The sequence below is a fragment of the Papio anubis genome, chromosome 5 (genome assembly GCF_008728515.1).
Source record: "Papio anubis isolate 15944 chromosome 5, Panubis1.0, whole genome shotgun sequence".
In the NCBI taxonomy this organism is placed as follows: Eukaryota; Metazoa; Chordata; class Mammalia; order Primates; family Cercopithecidae; genus Papio; species Papio anubis.
The window spans coordinates 159,628,150-159,646,489 of NC_044980.1; the positions used below are offsets into that span (position 1 = coordinate 159,628,150).

The 18,340-nt window shown below is 38.1% G+C and overlaps 1 protein-coding gene across 3 annotated transcripts in view; it reads left to right on the forward strand.

Moving 5' to 3' along the window:
* Positions 1 to 364: 364 nt before the first annotated feature.
* The window catches only part of TENM2 (teneurin transmembrane protein 2), a 1,283,414-nt gene continuing 1,265,438 nt past the window's right edge, over positions 365 to 18,340 (forward strand). For all 3 annotated transcript variants that reach the window (XM_003900492.5, XM_021940242.2, XM_021940246.2), the window contains exon 1: positions 365 to 788. The gene's annotated coding sequence lies outside the window, so the exon portion shown is untranslated. The remainder of the gene's footprint in view (positions 789 to 18,340) is intronic.

Consider the following 18,340-nt stretch of genomic DNA (forward strand, 5'->3'; position numbering starts at 1 on the left):
TGGGATTTTCTCTGCAGACAAAGGGGTGCACGTGTCCCTGGCGCCCCTCTTTCTCAGCCGTCAGCCCCTCCCTGGCTGCGTACCCCGCAGCCACAGCAGCTGCAGCCCCAGCGCCACCACCCAACCCCGGCGGCCTGGGCCGGTGCGCGCTCTCGGGGCCCAGGGATTGGCTCGCACTCCCCATTCAGGGACCGCGAGGGCTGGCGGGCGGGCGGCGCACGGCGCGGTGTATGTGTGTGTGTGCGCGCGCGCGTGTGTGTATGTGTGTGTGTGCGCGCGTGTGTTGTGCGGCGCGCGGGCGAGCGCGTGTGTGCGCGCGAGAGCTCGCGTGCGGGAGTCACTGGGTGTGCGTGCGTGTGTTATGGGTTTGATTCCAGAGCAGGTTGCACATTGGTCCTGGGTGGCTCGCAGGCTCAGGTCGTGCTTGGGCGTCCTCCTCCTAATCGTTTCCGAAGTAGCAGCAGCAGCAGCACCACCACCACCACCACCACAAGCAGCAGCAGCCGCCGCGGCAACATCGAGCTCAGCGGCACAGCAGGCAGAACTGTGCAGAAGCGAGCACCGTTTGGGGAGTCCGGGGGGCGGGTAAGAGGGAGGAGGGGGAAAGCCTGTCTTGGTCTTTGGGATTATTTTTTCCCCTTCTTTCCCTCTCTCTCTCTTTCTTGAGGGTGTGTGTTGCCCCCTCGAAGTGAAGGAATTTTGCTCCAAAGCGAGCTGGGACCGAAGACTCTAGGCTAAGTTATCTATGTAGATGGTGTCAGGGAGCGAAGCTACTGACCAAGCTGCTGGTAAATGTTTTTCACTTCTTACTCTTTAATGCTTACGGCTTTTTTTTCCCCTTTTCTTTCTTTCTTGTTTCCTTTCTGTTGCTTCTCATTCTGCAATCGCTCCTGAATCAGCTGCAGTTCTCTTTCTCTCTCTCCTTGCGTTTGTGCAGTTTACAACTTGTTTCATGGTTTTCTATGTATTTTTTTTCCTCCTTCATCCTCAGATGAATGCTGGAACATTTAAATTCGGCACTTCGGGAGGTCATCATTAGTTGCATGAGTTTCAGGGGGGAGGGGAAAGATTGCTAGAGCAGACTGTTATTTCCCTGCAGAAGGACTGCCGGTTTCTCTCTAATGTTCATCGCAATTATAGGGATTTTTTTTTTTTTTAGGATGCATTTTAACGTTGCATTGCTGTTTAAGGTTATCGTTCTCCAGGATTACAATGCATTTGACTCAGTTTTGACAGCATGAGAGATGCCAGTGATTCCAGAACTACTGTATGGTACATGCTGGCTAAAATATTCAAAATTGCAGGAGGAATCATTTGCATTCCAAAAGAGAATTTCTTTAAAAATGCCGTTTTGCATCACATTGCTACAGATTTGCAGGAGGCAATAATAGACACCACTACCCATGTTGCTTGCAAAGATAATAAACATATAAGTGCTTTAGTGCATCACATACTGTCTTGGACTCCAGTGATTGAGCTATTGCTAAATTTACTTAATAATAAATTTAGGGCTGTGGAGAAAGAGGGAGATTGCTGGTGCTGTTTTATTCAAAATTGTGAGACACATACAGCAATCTCTCTCTTAGATCTTACTTGAAGTGGCATCTTGTCAATGGAGGGGGGGTTCTGCATACACATGGAATAAAATTATTTAAAATAGCCAGCATAATGAATGCAAATTGAACTCTAACTCTTTTCTTAAAAATAGAACTCACTTTGTAACTCTGGCTGCCAGGATCTGTTTTAAATATTATTTAAAAATTAATATACAACAGCTCCCTAATGCATTCATATCATTTAAAGTTCTTTGGAGGGTTCTTGATCATTACCATGTTTTATTTGTTTTGCTTTTTTCCTCTTAAGTTTTCAGTTCCAGTTCAGTAGAAAAACTGAAGGGCCAGTAAGTAAAGGCAAATCAGCAATTTAGAAAGGAATCAGTGTATAGTTGTAAAATTTCTGCTAAGCCATGGAAAAATGAACTAGCATAATGCAGCTTAAATGGAGGAAGGGGGCCTCTGTGGTACAGCAGGTTGCAGTTTCTGCACATGTATCATCATCCTGAGAAACCCTGAACTCTAAACTGAGGTGAGGACATCCAGTTCAGGGATACTCTGAGACACATAAATTCTACAGAGGGAAAATGTTGTTATTCAAGGAACCCTCCTTCTGCTAGATGGTTGCCACATCATAGAGCAGCAACTTATCTATGTGCAAAGAGTACGTTTGCAATAATACTCTTAAACTTTGTTTTAATGTAAACTTAACTAACGTTGGAAGAACTGCATGAAACAGTGAAGGCTGTTCAGCCCTGAAAAACAAAACAAACTGTAAATTAACTCAACTACTCAGGCCTTCTTTTATATAGAAAAAACCTACTCTAAGGCACCATGCAAATTCACCTGTTCTGGGTCCCCTGTGTTGACAAAAGCCTTTCTTAAAATTGTGAACAGAATTCTTAAGTCCTCAAGCTTATTTCTTCCTTTGTAGTCTGCTGAAAGTAATAAGGCATTTTATTTAGAATGAAAGCTCAGCTTATTCATGGATCCCTTGAGATGGCAATATTGCTGTTTTAAAATATTTTCATGGACCTTTGAATGTACTGTCTTGATCAGGTTAGTGGGGGGAACCCAGCTTGCGTTCATTAAGACCACAGTTGTCTTTGAGTGAAGCATTTGTTTGTCTGGGTACTAAAAGAAAATGATTTCGTATAGTAAACTTCAATCCTAAGAACCCAAGGCACCTAAAGCGTCAGGTTCCTTCATTCTAGGACCCAAACCAAAAAGCAATATATCTGATGCTGGGCAGCTGTATTATTTCTCTGGCATATTCCACAAACATGTGTATGAAAAGATAACTGACCAGGCTAAAGGGCTTATTTTGCTAGGCTCATGGGGCAAGATTTCTAATTGTTATGTAACATATTCAGATCATGAATTTATTTATGAAACATCAAAATTAGCTTCAGTTTCAGTATCTTCACTAGACTCGAAGAGTATGAGTACGTTGATTTAAAGTACATTTTTTTCCTACTGAGGTTGGTTTTTTTTACCCACCCACCCCTCTTTCTACTTCTAGTTTCCTGGCAACTTCTGAAAAGCTCTGAGAATTTGTGTTAAAATATTAAACATATCTACATTTTGGGTGTGATGCCAGGTTAGATTACTATTCAATCAACTGGATTCGTATTACTCTTACATTGTTTGGTGTGGTATCGTGTTTGTGGCTTGTTGATGGGTTTATTATGATAATAATTATTAAGTTTTTAAAAAATTAAATCTTAACTAAGCTTATTTTAACTTTTTGTGCCTGGTGTTGATTTCAGGTTAATGTATGAAAATAATACTATCATCTTGATAGCCTTGCTGGTAACTTGGATAGTTTCCTTTCAACTGGTCTTGTTAAATTTCAGCATGGCATTGGACTTACTGGGGAGAAGGTAACTTGGGGAGATGGCTATGTAGAAAGACAGGTATCCGAGACTGTTGATTCATGGAACTTGTCAATCGCATTTGGCTGTATTGTTAGAGTTCCTACTTTCATTTTGATAAGAATGGAGGTTTCTCTGCATGTATGAATCATTTATTGTGCTACAGCTACTGAATGTTTCTTAACATTAATTGCTATTTTTTTATTGTGCAATTGAAGGGAACTTTGAACTTCTTGTGTGTTTTTAAGGAAAACCTGTTTGGCTAGTTTTTTTCATTGTTTTCTTTCTGGGCAGATTAATTTTGAGAAGTGATTTCTGATGAAATATGGTCAAGGTCATTTCCAAGGGCCTTTTTATCCCTCCTCACTTGAGAACTAAAACTTAAACAGAAAGACAGACTTAAAGAGGCACCACTTAGCATCACCCTACTTAGCTTAAAGGGGGCAACGTGAAAAGCCTATGTTATTGTCTGTCATTACTTTGTGTAAAGCAACAGTTTTGTTCTTTGAACTGCTGGTTCCTAGTAGCCCTGATGAAATCACAAGAAGAAACCCCCAATTCTTCACTCATAGTATATACCAGATTCCCAACCTTCAGGGAGCATTGCAAGACATATATATATATGGGGAGGAGACATGTCTTTTGATACCTTCTCAGTGGTAGGGGACATAACAGTATTTGATTAAGCATGATATATTTTGTAACTACATAATACTCTGCTTTAAGTTTTGTGAAAGCAACAGTAATTTTATGAGTCTTATTTGCTGAGAGCAAATAGTAGTTTTGTCAAAGTATTCTTTGTACTTCTGGTGTCTATTTTGCTTTATAAAGGGAATGTTCACATTGTTCAGTACTATGCACTATCAGCAACAGACATTTTAACAATTATTTTGGGTTGTTTTCTCTCTTTAACAAAGATAAACCACTACTTAACATAATTATTTTAGCTGTTTTAAGAGTGTGTAATAAGAGGATAATATATCGGGTCCTGCTCATATTTCCAAAAGATTTCATAAAGTTATGGAGGCAGAAAATGTTTTCCCTAAAATTCATGTTACTCATGACTTCAGTCTATTTAATGTATTATATACTACAATATGATTCTGAAACTGAAATGCTGCATCCTTTTTATGAATTCTTAATGGGAAAAAAATGAAGCACCTGAAAAATAGTTTGCAAACAAAGTTCCTTCGTTTTTACTGCCAGACTTTCATTGGCCCACCTCTCCTAAGTATAGAATTACGAGCCTTTTAGGTGAAAATAATGATCAGGGAAAAAAGTACAGTAATGTGCTTTTTGGCTGTACTATGAGTGAAAAGAGAGCAGGTGTTCTTACACTTTTCCTGTGAGTTTGGTCAAGAGAAACTGAAACCCAGTAACACAGCTAATATGTTAGAATAGAATCTATATTCCCCATAAACATTTTCTTTTTCTACTGGACAATATGAATTGATCTTTGATGGAACAATTGACAGCATCCCTTATCTTATCAACACGGTGTAGCTCCTGCCAGAATGTTCGTGGTAGATGCTAAAGAACCACCTCTGTCTTGGGAAATATAACAATGCATTGTTTGAGGGGAAAGAGATGGTTTCCTTGAAAGTTGAGACTTCTCAGGACTTGACAGCAATTCTTTAAGAGATGCTTGACTCACCTGGATATTTGTTTAGATGACCTATGGAGAAAGCCCAGTATACTCTTCCATCTCTAATTTAGTTCTGCTACAGGTTTTTGGAACATAAATATGAAGTTTTCAGCTCATTCATTCTTACTATTACATGAGTTTATGATTTCTGGAATGTGATGCAGATCTATAAAGGTATAGAACCCAGCTTTCAAAAAGTCAGCCAATTTTACTGCTCTGGTGACTAAATTACTTAGCTGTATGTAAGCTTAAGCTTATTTGAAAAAATATTAGAAGTTTTGTATAATCTTTTCTGTTAATACGACTTTTGTAAAGTGCTTTTATTAAGTTATATAAAAGGGAGTTATGTACCTTATAAAATAAAGAACTCATTTATGAATTTGGTTCCAAAGAATAAGTCATTTCTTTTGTTTGTTTAGGTTTTGCAATTTTTAATTTACCTAGTAGGAGACAAGGACTAAAGCGGGAGGATGTAATTGGTGTGATGAAGATGAAATTGATACTAATGATAATATACCGATTCTAAATCTTGAGGTGGGACACATCAGGAGGATTGTCTTGGAAAAAAGTTTACATTTAAATATCATTTTTATTATTGCTTAGAACTTCACTGATACTCAATATTTTGACATCTCTCCTACTTCAATTAGAAGAATAAGAGTCTATGTGGAAAAAAAATGCTACTAAATAGAAATGATTTTTGGCAGAGGTTAAAAAATCTCATATTGTGAAATAATTATTTCAGAAAATTGTATAAGCTGCTTGCTATATTTGTAACATTTTTTTTTAAATCACTTCAAAATTTTGTTGTAAATGTTGGAAATAGTCAAGTTAGGTTCCTAGATTGTTTCTAAGAATAAAACTGTACCATGAAAGAAGATAGCTATATTCATACATATGGCTAGTCCAAACAGTAAATATCTACATAGCCAAAATCATATTTATTGCTAGATAACTCCTTGCAACAGACTTTCTGATTTTAATTATGATAATTTTTCTAAGCCATTTCATATGTAAGAGTATATAGTTATATACTACATATTTCAGTAGAAATCACTTAGAAGAAACATAGGCAAATGAAAGCTATAGGAAAGTATATTTTAGTCTTTATTTTTAAAAAATTCCTTTGGTAAGCAGTTTTTGGATTCCCAAGACAGGCCATGTACTGAGCTAAATCTGATGGTAAAAGTAATCTAATGCCAAAAGAATGTCTAACAAAGTAAATGCCAGTAGGGGTGGGTCCCTTTTGAAAAAAATACAAATAAAGACTTTTGCTCTTTGTGCCTAAAGCATATTAGAAAGGTGGTTGGGTTTTATTTCATTTTGGGTTTTTCTCAGGCAGTAATTGTATACAAGTATCCACACATCCTCTGCCTTCCAGTGTGTCCAGCTCATTTCTATTCATGGAGCCTGGTGTGATATGATATCTGGAATTGGAGACCTAAGTCAAGGTTTGGCACTGCTGGCATGGATTCAACAGAGGCCCGAGAAAAGGGCAGTGTGAATTAGTGGGAAGAGGATGCAGACAAGAGGAAAATTTATTCTGTAGTTGGCCACCATTTTCCTACAGTAATGATTCTGCCGCCAGTTTTATTTTTAACCTCACTGAAACTTCTTGAGAAGGCACAAACTGGCTTCTCTATATTTTAACCCTATGAATAATAACGTAATTATTAGAAAAGCATTTCACAGTGGTTAGGGCTCCACAACTTGTGTGACCCAGCATCTAATTTTTCTCTTCTCTAATCCTGTTTATATATCCCCACACATAATCAGACGCAGTCAGATGAAACCAATTACTAAAGGAAAAAAATCAAATTTATGTATTATATTTATTGGATGTGTCTGTTGCTTAATTATCCATTGGCAAATTTACATGTGGCCACAGAGAGGGCTGTGGATGAGTGTGGAAAATGATCAATCATCACTTCTCACAGTCTAGAGGAGGCTACCAAGAAAGCGGGGTTGGCGGGGGGGGGGCGGGGAAGGATCCTTTCTCATTCCTGTCAAAGTGAGAATCTAAAAACTGAAAGTCATCACCCAAAAAAAGTGACAGGTGTTTGGCTTGACATAGAAAAATCTCAAAAAGATTGAGAGTTACCAAAGTTTTCGTAACCACCTGATGTAATGTTAGGAAGAAAGGAAGGTGCTGTGTACTCTTTGGAATAAATAATGATTTAGATGTTCAAAGATGTGTGTTGGAAAAGCAGCTCAAATGATCTAACAAAGCAGATCGCCAAGTACATCCCTCAGCTGTACTTTTGGGGACAAAGATGGAAGGATGGGGGGGTGGGATGAGATAAGGTGAGCATGAAGGACAGGTGAGGTGCAAAACAGTGTTTGCAGAATTTTATTGACCATTATGAATAACTCAAGTGAGCAACGCAAAGCCGGAGATAGCACCACTAGCACAGTGAATTAAAATAGATTTTGTGCTTGGCCTTACAGTGTAAGGACATACACAGACTTATTTTGGGACTTGTATGTTTTGGTTAAAAAAATTCCTCATCACAACCGAAAATGGTTTTCTTCTCTTTTTTTACTCCGCTCTCAGTTTAATGGGATCAATCTTGAGCACACATTATTTTGTATTTTTTTCCCCACTTGTTATCATCATACATTTTTGGAAATTTATCAATGTAGAAATTTCCCTTTAAAGTAGGTAATAACTGGAATAACTACCCTTTCAAGGAAATATGGCAAGGTTAGATTGTTGTAAGAGGTGTATCTTATTTATATAATTCTTCAGTTCCAGGGACCACAAAATCTTTAAAGTCCATCCCATTCATACTCCCAAATTTGAAAGTATATATGAACTTCAGGGAGGAAAACAAACTACTGTTGAACTTGAGACATTTGGAAGCTGTCCTGTAGGAATTACTGAATGAAACATGTTTTAAGAACTGTGGCACACCATTATTGCATAATTTAGAGAAGTCACTGGGTAAATTATGACTTATTGTGAATTACCATTTATTTGTAGAAGCTACCATTCAATTGAAGCATTGTAGATTATCCTGTTGTCACCATTGGCTACAGAGAAATTAAAAGGGCACCATGAATCTTGGGAGTGGTTTGATGCTGTGGACTTAGCAAGAAAATATTAGAGAAGAGCATTTTTTTTGTATTTGTTGTAATGTATATCTTAAAAGTTATTCTGTAATAGAAGTTATTACAGAATAAAAGTTGCTCTCAGCAGGATTCATTGCAGAAGCCAAACAGTAAATAGATAGAGAGCCTGAACTCTTCTTCCTACAGCAGTGATTTTTCACTCAGCTATTCCCTAAGGCCACCGTAGGTGTATGAGGGGCACTGGTTCTTTTTATATGATTTGTGTATGTTCCCATAGATTGTGAAGTCTATTCCTGGGCAATTTTCAAGTTAAAATTGTGTTACAGCTACCCTGAAGGTTGTCATTTCTTGGTTTTTCTCTTGTCAGTCAATTCATAAGTGTTTATTAAGCCCCCATGGGGTGTACACAGAATCATACACAGTTTGGGGGGGTATGTGTTTGTTGATGATTGCTGTCTGCTCTAGAAGCAAAAGTACTATTGTGTGCGTGCATGTGTGTGTCTGTGTGCATATGCATAAAATAGTATTTTAATCACAGAAGTTTAGTAGGGGTATATGTGTGTGTGTGTGTTTAGAACTCCAAATGTATTTACTCTGAGAAAAGCATAGCTTCAGGTGAGGTCAAGGATATAACTTCTCAGTTTTCTTTATTCTTTTTTTTTTTTTTTAAATTAAGATATCTAATAACAGACATGATTAAGTAAAGGGTAAAGCCAGAGGGTCAGTATTAAGCTGTGTATCCTTGCCAGGAAGATTCAGATCATTGTTCACATCTGGGTTTCAGAGTAAGGACAAATTCCGATGCTGGTCATTTTTAGGATGTGCCGGTTGCCTGTGTAAATTTAATCAGTGAATAGATAAATGACTCCATGCCCCTAAGCTGTCAATTTACATTTTTCATGAGCAATGAATCAATTTATGATTTACTTTTATTTCAAAAAGGGGTTTTGGAAAAATGATAGGAACTGAGAAGGAGATAAAATTTTCAAGTATTCCCCAAATGCTCCATGGATGAAAAATGTTCTCTAAGGATTGTATTTCCCTGTTGAACTTGAAAGCGTGTAGTGAATATGTAGGTTCTGGGATTTACTTTCCAAAACTTATTCGCACTCTTAGATTCATCTTTTATCAATCATTTGTGGGAAGGGTAATATTCTTGAAAAGCACCAGGTGAATAGCTCTGAAAGTGGATGGCAAAGGAGGAGTGCTTGGCGGCACTGACCCTTTCCACAGCCCCAGGTAATAGCTTCCTAGACTTGGGCAGGCAGCTCCGACTTTTGATATCACCGTCAGGCTCTTGATTAGTGCTCATTTTGACTGTGATTTTCAAGATGTACATATCTCAATTCCAGTAAATCATAGCTAAGTCATCAAAATTTCCTTTCCATCTTCTGTTCCTTGTTGATCTGAATCAGAGAAGCAATGGCTGGAAAGGAAAAAAAAAAAAAGAAAGAGCTTTTGCTGATGTGTTCCTTATTTCAACTTTGATTCAGCTCTTTTCCTGTTGGGTTTCTAAAGGATTTATGAGATTGTTTATCTCTTACTGCCAGTCCTTCTGAATGCAGTCTTTTTGATGAATATTATTTACCACTCACCAAATTGCAAATTGCAAGATCTCTTAATTTATTTTCCCATAGTTTATATAATTAACCAACACAGAATACATTTGTGCAATTTGAATTATTATTTTTGATTCTGTGATCAGGTCATGTTCTCTCTTGTTGAGGTAGAGACTAATTCTGGCTAACGTAGGTGGAAAAGAAATGTGTTAGAAGGATATTGAGAATAACAGAGTCACCAAAATAAGATATAAAAACAGGCATTTCTCCTTCTGCCCCTGAACACTGGCCTGGCTGGAGCCCTCCATGTCCCTCACACTGGAAACCCATTGCCATGAGCCTCACCCACAGGGCTGCCCTAGAAATGTGGCTGCTTGCACAACGCCTGCAAGAAACTCACCCCCATCCTTGTTTCTGAGGCTCCCTGGCTTACCACTGAAACTTCCAAGCTGGTGCACCCACCAGTTTGGCTTTGTATTGATTGAGTGTCCACTCCGTTTATACTAGGCAGTCTGGGAAACTGAGAGTCTGCCCCTTACATATTATATAATGAGAACCAAAGACTTTGATTTGACTTCCTGCAAGATAAATATGATGAGATTCCCTCAAAATAAAAAGTACAGGGGAAGTCAACAAAACAGATTAGATTCTTTTTTCTTTTCTTTTCTTTTTTTTTTTTTTTTGTCAGAGTCTCGCTCTGTGGCTCAGCCTGGAGTACAGTGGTGCAATCTCGGCTCACTGCAACCTCTGCCTCCTGGGTTCAAGTGATTCCCTTGCCTCAGCCTCCCAGTGGATAGGATTACAGGCATGTGCCACCACACCAAGCTAATTTTTTTTTTTTTTTTTTTTTTTTTTTTTTTTTTTGAGACGGAGTCTCTCTCTGTCATCAGGCTGGACTGCAGTGGCACAATCTCGGCTCACTGCAACCTGCGCCTTCCAGGTTCAAGCAATTCTCCTGCCTCAGCCTCCCAAGTAGCTGGGACTACAGGCACACACCATTATGCCCAGAGACGAGATTTCACCATGTTCTCGATCTCCTGACCTCGTGATCTGCCCGCTTTGGCCTCCCAAAGTGTTGCAATTACAGGCGTGAGCCACAGTGCCTGGTCCACACCAGGCTAATTTTTGTATTTTTTGTAGAGATGGGGTTTTGCTATGTTGTCCAGGTTGGTTTCGAACTCCTGACCTCATGTGATTCTTCCACCTCAGCCTCCCAAAGTGCTGGGATTACAGACGTGAGCCACTGCACCTGACCCACCCCCCTAAAATATTTACCATTATTCCTTACATGGAGAATAACCCGTAAGGATCTTAGGGAATGGATAGTAAGTGTGTCAGTGTGAACTTAAAAGCTTAAGAGCAATGAGAACTTCTCTGTTGCTGAAAATGAATTGAAAGGCATTCTAGATGATAAAGGTATTAAGTCGAATGCTTTTCATTTTAGCACACACAGATCTCAAATATGTTGGTCATGTAGAATTCCTTTTTTTTTTTTTTTGTCATCAAGAGTCATGTTAAAATGCTATCTACTTGAACTCTGCTCATTTTGAAGTTAAAGATAATTCACCTGGAATGGGCTGATGTTTGCCTATGTATAAATATACAAAGAAAGCACATTAATCATAGGAATTCTGGATAATGTATCAGAAGAATGTTTCATTTCTGCTTATAAATTAGTAATAAAATAGTAATGTGGGACTTGAAAAAAAAACTGCATTTGATTTTTCTATAGTTTAGACTCTCTGGTTCAAACAGGTCTTCCTCACTAAATTATTAGTAAACCTACCGAAGTGCAGGACCCACCTAAGTAATCCACATCTCTAGTAAAATTTCTGCATCTGAAGGCTCAGCCTTTAATTCTTCAATTCGAAATTAATTTATTTATCCTTCCATCACTGTCTCCCACGGATTTTGAGAATTAATTAGAAACAAAATCACTTTCAGTCCTTGGATGTTACATTCTGTGCTGAAAAAATATGAGATACTGAAGTGTTATTAATAATGACAAAGGTTCATCCAATAAAATAATCCGGCTGGCTGAATTCTCACATGGTTGGTATTTTCTAATATAAATTACTGTAGGATTAGATAGTTAAATATTGAATATTGTCTCATTTAATGCAGTTCCATGAAATATTAATGATAATGATGGTTCTCCAGTTTGGGGAATTCGGAGATGGTTTTTTACTGACTAATAGCTTTGGCCGGAAACATAATACATTTTACAAAATGATAATGAAGATATTTAAATGAAGGTGAAACAGGAAATAAATGTCCACTAAACTTATAGATTTCAAATAGGTGAACTGTCACAAAAATTTTTTACTCTTCTGTTAAATAGTTTACTTTTTGTTCTAACAACAGCACTGTGATCATTTTTGGATAGCTTTGAGAATTTGTTAAAAAGAACAGATTTACCCTATTAGGCTGTTGAAGAGAAAAGTTGTTGATGTAGTTTAGTTGGTATGAGGGGTAAAAGTCTGAAAATTGGATTGGGCTTTGAAAGAAGGCTGGTCATGTTGAGTGTGACAGTTGAATTGGGATTGTGCATGAAGTTAAAAAAGAAAGAAAGCAAAAGAGAAAAAAAAAGGAAAGAGTGAAAGAGAGAATGAAAGATAAATATTGATAGAATAGTCCAACTGAAATGCCTGAGGCCTGCTTGGAATTGAATTTTGAATGCATAGAACAAAAATATTTCAATTAAGTCTTTTAGTTCAAGTTATTTGGTTTGGTGTTTTGATTTTATTTTTTTTTTCAAATCTTCCTGTTTTGACTTTTCTTCATGTTCTTGATTCTGTGAGCTTATATCTCAATGTAGGGGATGAAAAACTAATGACAAATAGTGTACATGACTGTTGTTGAAACATTTTTCAACATGAATAGAGAATAAGAACATATACCAGTACATCAAATTGATTTAAATCAGATATTTGTGTGTGTATTTTTTTTTTCTCCAGGGGGAAACTTTAATGTTTTGTGAGACAATTTTATTTAAAATTGCAGTTATCCTTGTTACAGACCTAGTAATTTAGCAGTTGAAAAGCTCCCTTTTGTGTTCTGTGTAGTTAATGTATGTGATGTGAGAGAATATGTATTATTTTTTAAAATGTTTGGGGGTTGTATTCTTTTAGCACAAACTTATTCCTTGATAAAGGAGCTGGCTATAATTTGCAGAAATGACTGTTTCTTTTTCTTTAGTTGTTGGATAATTGCTCTTTGTATACACTGTGAAAATGTTCATATAGCCCAGTGACAAAGCCTAGCAGATGCACTTGCAATTATCTGGAATTTAAGTAAATTTTGCATCTGATACACACAAAGCAAACGCTTTGTCCAAGCAGGCTCACATACTGGCATGTGGATTGCTGTGAATACAATGAGTAGATTTTTAATGGAAAACAAATGGAACTATTAGTAAGTCTTGTCTTTTACTTGAAAAGACACCAGCTTTAGGCATGGCCTCCAACTTATTCATATTCATAGTTGGTTTGGTTCTCAATATGACCTTTAAAACTGAAAAAAAAATTTAAATGTTTAAAACAAAATGTGTAGCTGTGTCTTTCTTGGAGTAACATTCAGAGATTTCTGGAAGAGAAATGGTGAAATAAATATCTGTTTCATATTCCAATTTTTTTTTTTTTTTTTACTATTAAGAAGGGCATTCAATTGTTACGACTTTTAAAATGTAAAAGGGGATTTCATATATAAATAAATCATGCTATAGACAAAAGATAATTACAATGTTACTTTAACAACCTCAATTCACAAGAGAGACCATAAGAAGGAATATATAATGGGTCCAAATTCTACTTCTTATTGTAAACAAAGGAGATCTAACCAGAGGAATAGTTTTCCGCAAAAGCCACTTTTCCGAGGTTTGTTTGAGATTAATCCTTTCCACTGTGTATTTTTTGTTGTTGTCAGACTTACGTAAGTGAGATCTTTGAAGGCTTAATCTTTTTCTCTGTATTTATTCTTAGAAAATATTAAATGTATGGAGCTACTTGGATTTTCTTAAATGCCTTTAGGTCTTTTGGGGAGTTTAAATTATTTTTACTTTCAATGAGAGGGTTACAAATAAATGGTCCTGTAGACATTGTATTTCATAGTTTGAAGGTGCTCCATGTCATTCCAGCTTTTGAATGAGGCAAATTTCAAAAGTATTTCAGGCCACATAAAGGCGGGCCTACCTTGACCACTTTCTGCTTTCTTCTCAATCTAAACTGGAATCTAATAATAACAAGAGATCTCTTCAAATTCTTTGAAGAATCAGGAGCTCCCAGGGGGTCTAAGGGTGGAGTTAGTGTTTGAAAAAAGTGGATTTGGGAAGAAATTTTGAAGACAGAAAGGGAGAGCCTGACAGAAGTATTTCAGGCTCTGAATTAAAATGAGCCAGATGTGCTGCTGCTGGAATATCCTTCCTACACAAATATGCCTCCACCTTAACCACTTTTCCAAAAACAAAACATAAAGCTTCCTCAGCTAAGTACTTTTTATAGAATTTCAAAAATGACAAAACGTGCTCAGTTGCGCATTGCCAGATTATTCTGTGTGGCCCACAGTCTCCCCCTTGCCATGCCTGGCCTTTCCCCTCTCCCCTCCCCCACTCCTGCTTACATTTCTTAAACTATTGTAGGCTATCTTTAGGCTTGGAGAGGAACCAGGTGCTTTCCTTCGTATTTAAGCAACTTGCTATTTTGAAATTCCCATAGAGAGCTGTGGGCATTTTTAGTTCTGTGTCTTGAAGCATCCTTTTCCCTTTCTGAAGGAGAAGCTGCTTACATAATACCCAGAAGCGGACCCTTGGGAACTGCAGAGCTATTTTATGGATATTTTGCAAGAAAAGGAACGCTAAAGCTCCAGTGTCCTGTGTGCCCTCCTGCGAGGGTCTCCACTGGAGATATTTGCATAGTAGCAGATTCTCAGAAGGATAAATATATACAAATCCATCTTTCAAATAGGAAAGAATCCGTAGGAAGCTGCACCTAGGAGGGCGAGAGCCCACTAATAACTCAGCCCGAAAGAGCTTCTTGAACAATTCTAGAGCCAGGACCCAACTGTCAGCAGAGCTTGCCAGGGAGACAGATGCTGCGGTTGGAAGACAGTTTTCCTCAGTTAGATATTTTGTTCTTGTAGATGGCCAACCATGACTCATGGGGAAAACAGGAGAGAGAGGGAGAGGAGAAAAGAAGAGTAAATTAATCATTTTATTAATCTCTATTTAGAATTCAGTCATGTAAGTAAATGTCAACCCGGTGAACTTTCCATGAAACTAGAAGTGTTGTAAAGACAGTTTCAGGGTTTTAAAGTTATGCCAGATGATAAAGGCGTCTAATTTAACCTGCAGATTAAATAACCGACACAATTTCAGGAGGATATCTGTGGGAAATGGTAATGTAGGAATTATCTGATAATCCGGCTCAAAGGAAGCATGCTTTTGAAGAATTGAAAGGACATGAATTATTACTTTTTTGTGTGAGAGATGATAGGTTTGTTCCCTGTTCTCCCTATATTTTTGTATGTTTATTTATATTTGTGTGTGAAAGATGATCTTTTTTCACTATTCTTTCTTTTTTCTTCCTCTACCTCTCTCCCCATTATGTCTGTGTGTACCTATGTGCATACATATGATACATATACACATATCATACCTACACAGCTGTGTTACATTCAGCCAGGTTACCTCTGCACCCTGATATATCAACTTTCATCTACATTTATCACTCACTTCCAGATCTCCTCTGTAGCTACATGCAGTTGATTAGGTAAAAGCAGAATATCTGCTTTGTGAAAGATTCAGTTTTTTGTCACGCATGCCGATTGCCCGATTCTGATTTCCTTCAAATTCCCAGAAAGGGGCTAATATTGTGGGCGATCATCTTAGCTTCCTCTATTTTTCTCTTTTTTAAGATTTCTCATTTCCTTTGAAAATAAACAAGAGGAAAGTTTGGCACAGTATCCCTGATTCTCATTTGTTTGGGGCTGAGTATTTCAGGCTCCCTGTGAGCCAAGTTTATTTCATAGATCTACTCTGTAGGTCTCTGAAACTGGAATAAGTTATGCGTTTGAGTGCCTGACAGCAGCCCCTATGCCAAACTCTTGATATGCCATCTTTCTGATGGAGTCCCAGAAGTGTCCCTTTTTAGATACGCATGTTCTTTGTGAGCTGGAATGGCAGATTGCCAAAAGGTGTATGTTTGGGGGAAAGGCAGACTTTTATGTTATTCTTTCCTACAACTGGTTATTTGGAGGGTACTCTAGGAACTGAAAATCACAGCTGTGGATCCAATTTAGAGAGTGTAATTCACAACTGACGTGTGGAAGAGGGAGCTTGCCATCTTGAGCCACCCTGCTTGTCTGGCCAATATGGAACTGTCTGAGATGAGGCTCTTCACCTCGAGGTCTACGTGTCTTTCACTGTATCTCATGTCAGATCAAGCACTAAGAGACTATCCTATCAATTTGTAGCACTCCCTGGAGAACTTTGGGTCTTGAAAACTGTGGGTCATATTGATCCTTGAGTGAAGGTGGTTGCATTTCTTCTAAGGTTTATCAAAATAATAATGACCTTTTTCATTTATCTGTTTCAGACACTTATTTGAGAATGCACAAAGATGTGCATTCTTGCACAAGTGTCAGAGAGGTTGCTATATTTCACATGGCCTTGCAGATATGTAGTATGTGCTTGATAAATATCTGTTGAGCAAAAGAAACATGTATGTCTTTTCCTTTAGGAACACAGAAAAAATGTACCATGTGATTATATTTTAAATTTTTTTCTTTATTTCATTTTTCTTCTTCTTCTTTTTTTTTTTTTTTTTTTTTTTGAGACAGAGTCTCACTCTGTCGCCCAGGCTGGAATGCAGTGGCACAATCTCGGCTCACTGCAAGCTCTGCCTCCCAGGTTCACGCCATTCTCCTGAGTAGCTGGGACTACAGGTCCCCACCACCACGCCCAGCTAATTTTTCTTGTAGTTTTAGTAGAGACAGGATTTCACTGTGTTAGCCAGGATGGTCTGGATTTCCTGACCTCGTGATCTGCCTGACTCCGCCTGCCTCCGCCTGCCTCTGCCTCCCTAAGTGCTAGGATTACAGGCGTGAGCCACCGCACCTGGCCTCATGTGATTATTTTTAAACCATAATTGGTTGAATGAGTTAGAGGCGGGCGGATCACCTGAGGTCAGGAGTTCAAGACCAGCCTGGCCAACATGATGAAACCCCGTCTCTACTAAAAATATAAAAATTAGCCGGGCATGGTGGCAGGTGCCTGTAATCCTCAGCTACTCAGGACGCTGAGGCAGGAGAATTGCTTGAGCCTGGCAGGCAGAGGTTGCAGTGAGCCGAGACGCACCATTGCACTCCAGTCTGGGCGACAGGGCAAGACTCAGCCTTAAAAAAAAAAAAAAAAAGGTTTCTCTTCTCTTATAAATGAGGAAGTTGTCACAAATAAGATAGACAGACAATATTGAAAAAATACATGTTGAGGGAATTAGGATTAATAAAGTCCTTGAATCGGTTGCCCATCAAATACTTAATATAAGGATATTTTAAATAATATTTTTATTTTTATGATTCAAATTAACTAAACAATTTGCTAGTGACCTTATAAAGATTATCAAAAGAATAATTTTTGGTTGGGTGCGGTGACTCACACCTGTAATCCCAGCACTTTGGGAGGCCGAGGCAGACAGATCAGGAGGTCAGGAGATCGAGACCATCCTGGCTAACATGGTGAAACCCCATCTCTACTAAAAATACAAAAAAATTAGCCAGGCGTGGTGGGGGGCGCCTGTAGTCCCAGCTACTCGGGAGGCTGAGGCAGGAGAATGGCGTGAACCTGGGAGGCAGAGCTTGCAGTGAGGCAGCCACTGCACTCCAGCCTGGGCGACTGAGTGGAGTCTCAAAAACAAAACAAACAAACAAACAAACAAAAACCCAACCAAACAAACAAAACTAAACAAAAAAACCAGTTACATGAAATTAAAATGCCTGCATCCATAAATAAAGTTTATTGGAATATGACCATACTGTTCAATTGCATATTTTCCATGGATATTCCACTACAACAGCAGTGTTAGTCAGTGTGGCTCTCGAGCCTTTCAGTTTATTAAATGTTTTAGTGTCTACTATTTGACCCTTTACAGAAAAGGTTTGCTGGCCTTTACCTAATGTGTGGTTTGCAGAGGTTAAAGGGCTATGAGACAAAGCCTGTGCTCATTTTTCTGAGTTCACACACTATTGATTCCTCCTTCCCTATGGTGTATTTCTGGTCAAGGGAAACCAGATTCACTAATAGACACTCAAGAAACATGTATGAAATTCTATGATATATCAGAAACCATGCCCAGGGCTGGGATTAGAAAAATGAGAGAACAAAACATCTGCCCACCATGCCAGCGAAGACCTACCGGTATTAAGAAGCAGTCACAAAACAAACACTTCAATATGAGGTGTTACATCAATTACAGAATAGTTACCAAGAAGAACTGATATTTATCGATTCAATATTCTAAGCACTTTACACATATAATCCTCAAAAGAGTTCTATGAGATTATTATATTAACCTCATTCTTTTTAAGAGTAGAAAACTGAAGTCAAGAGATTTTATGGAATAAAATTTCTTTATCTGAATACTT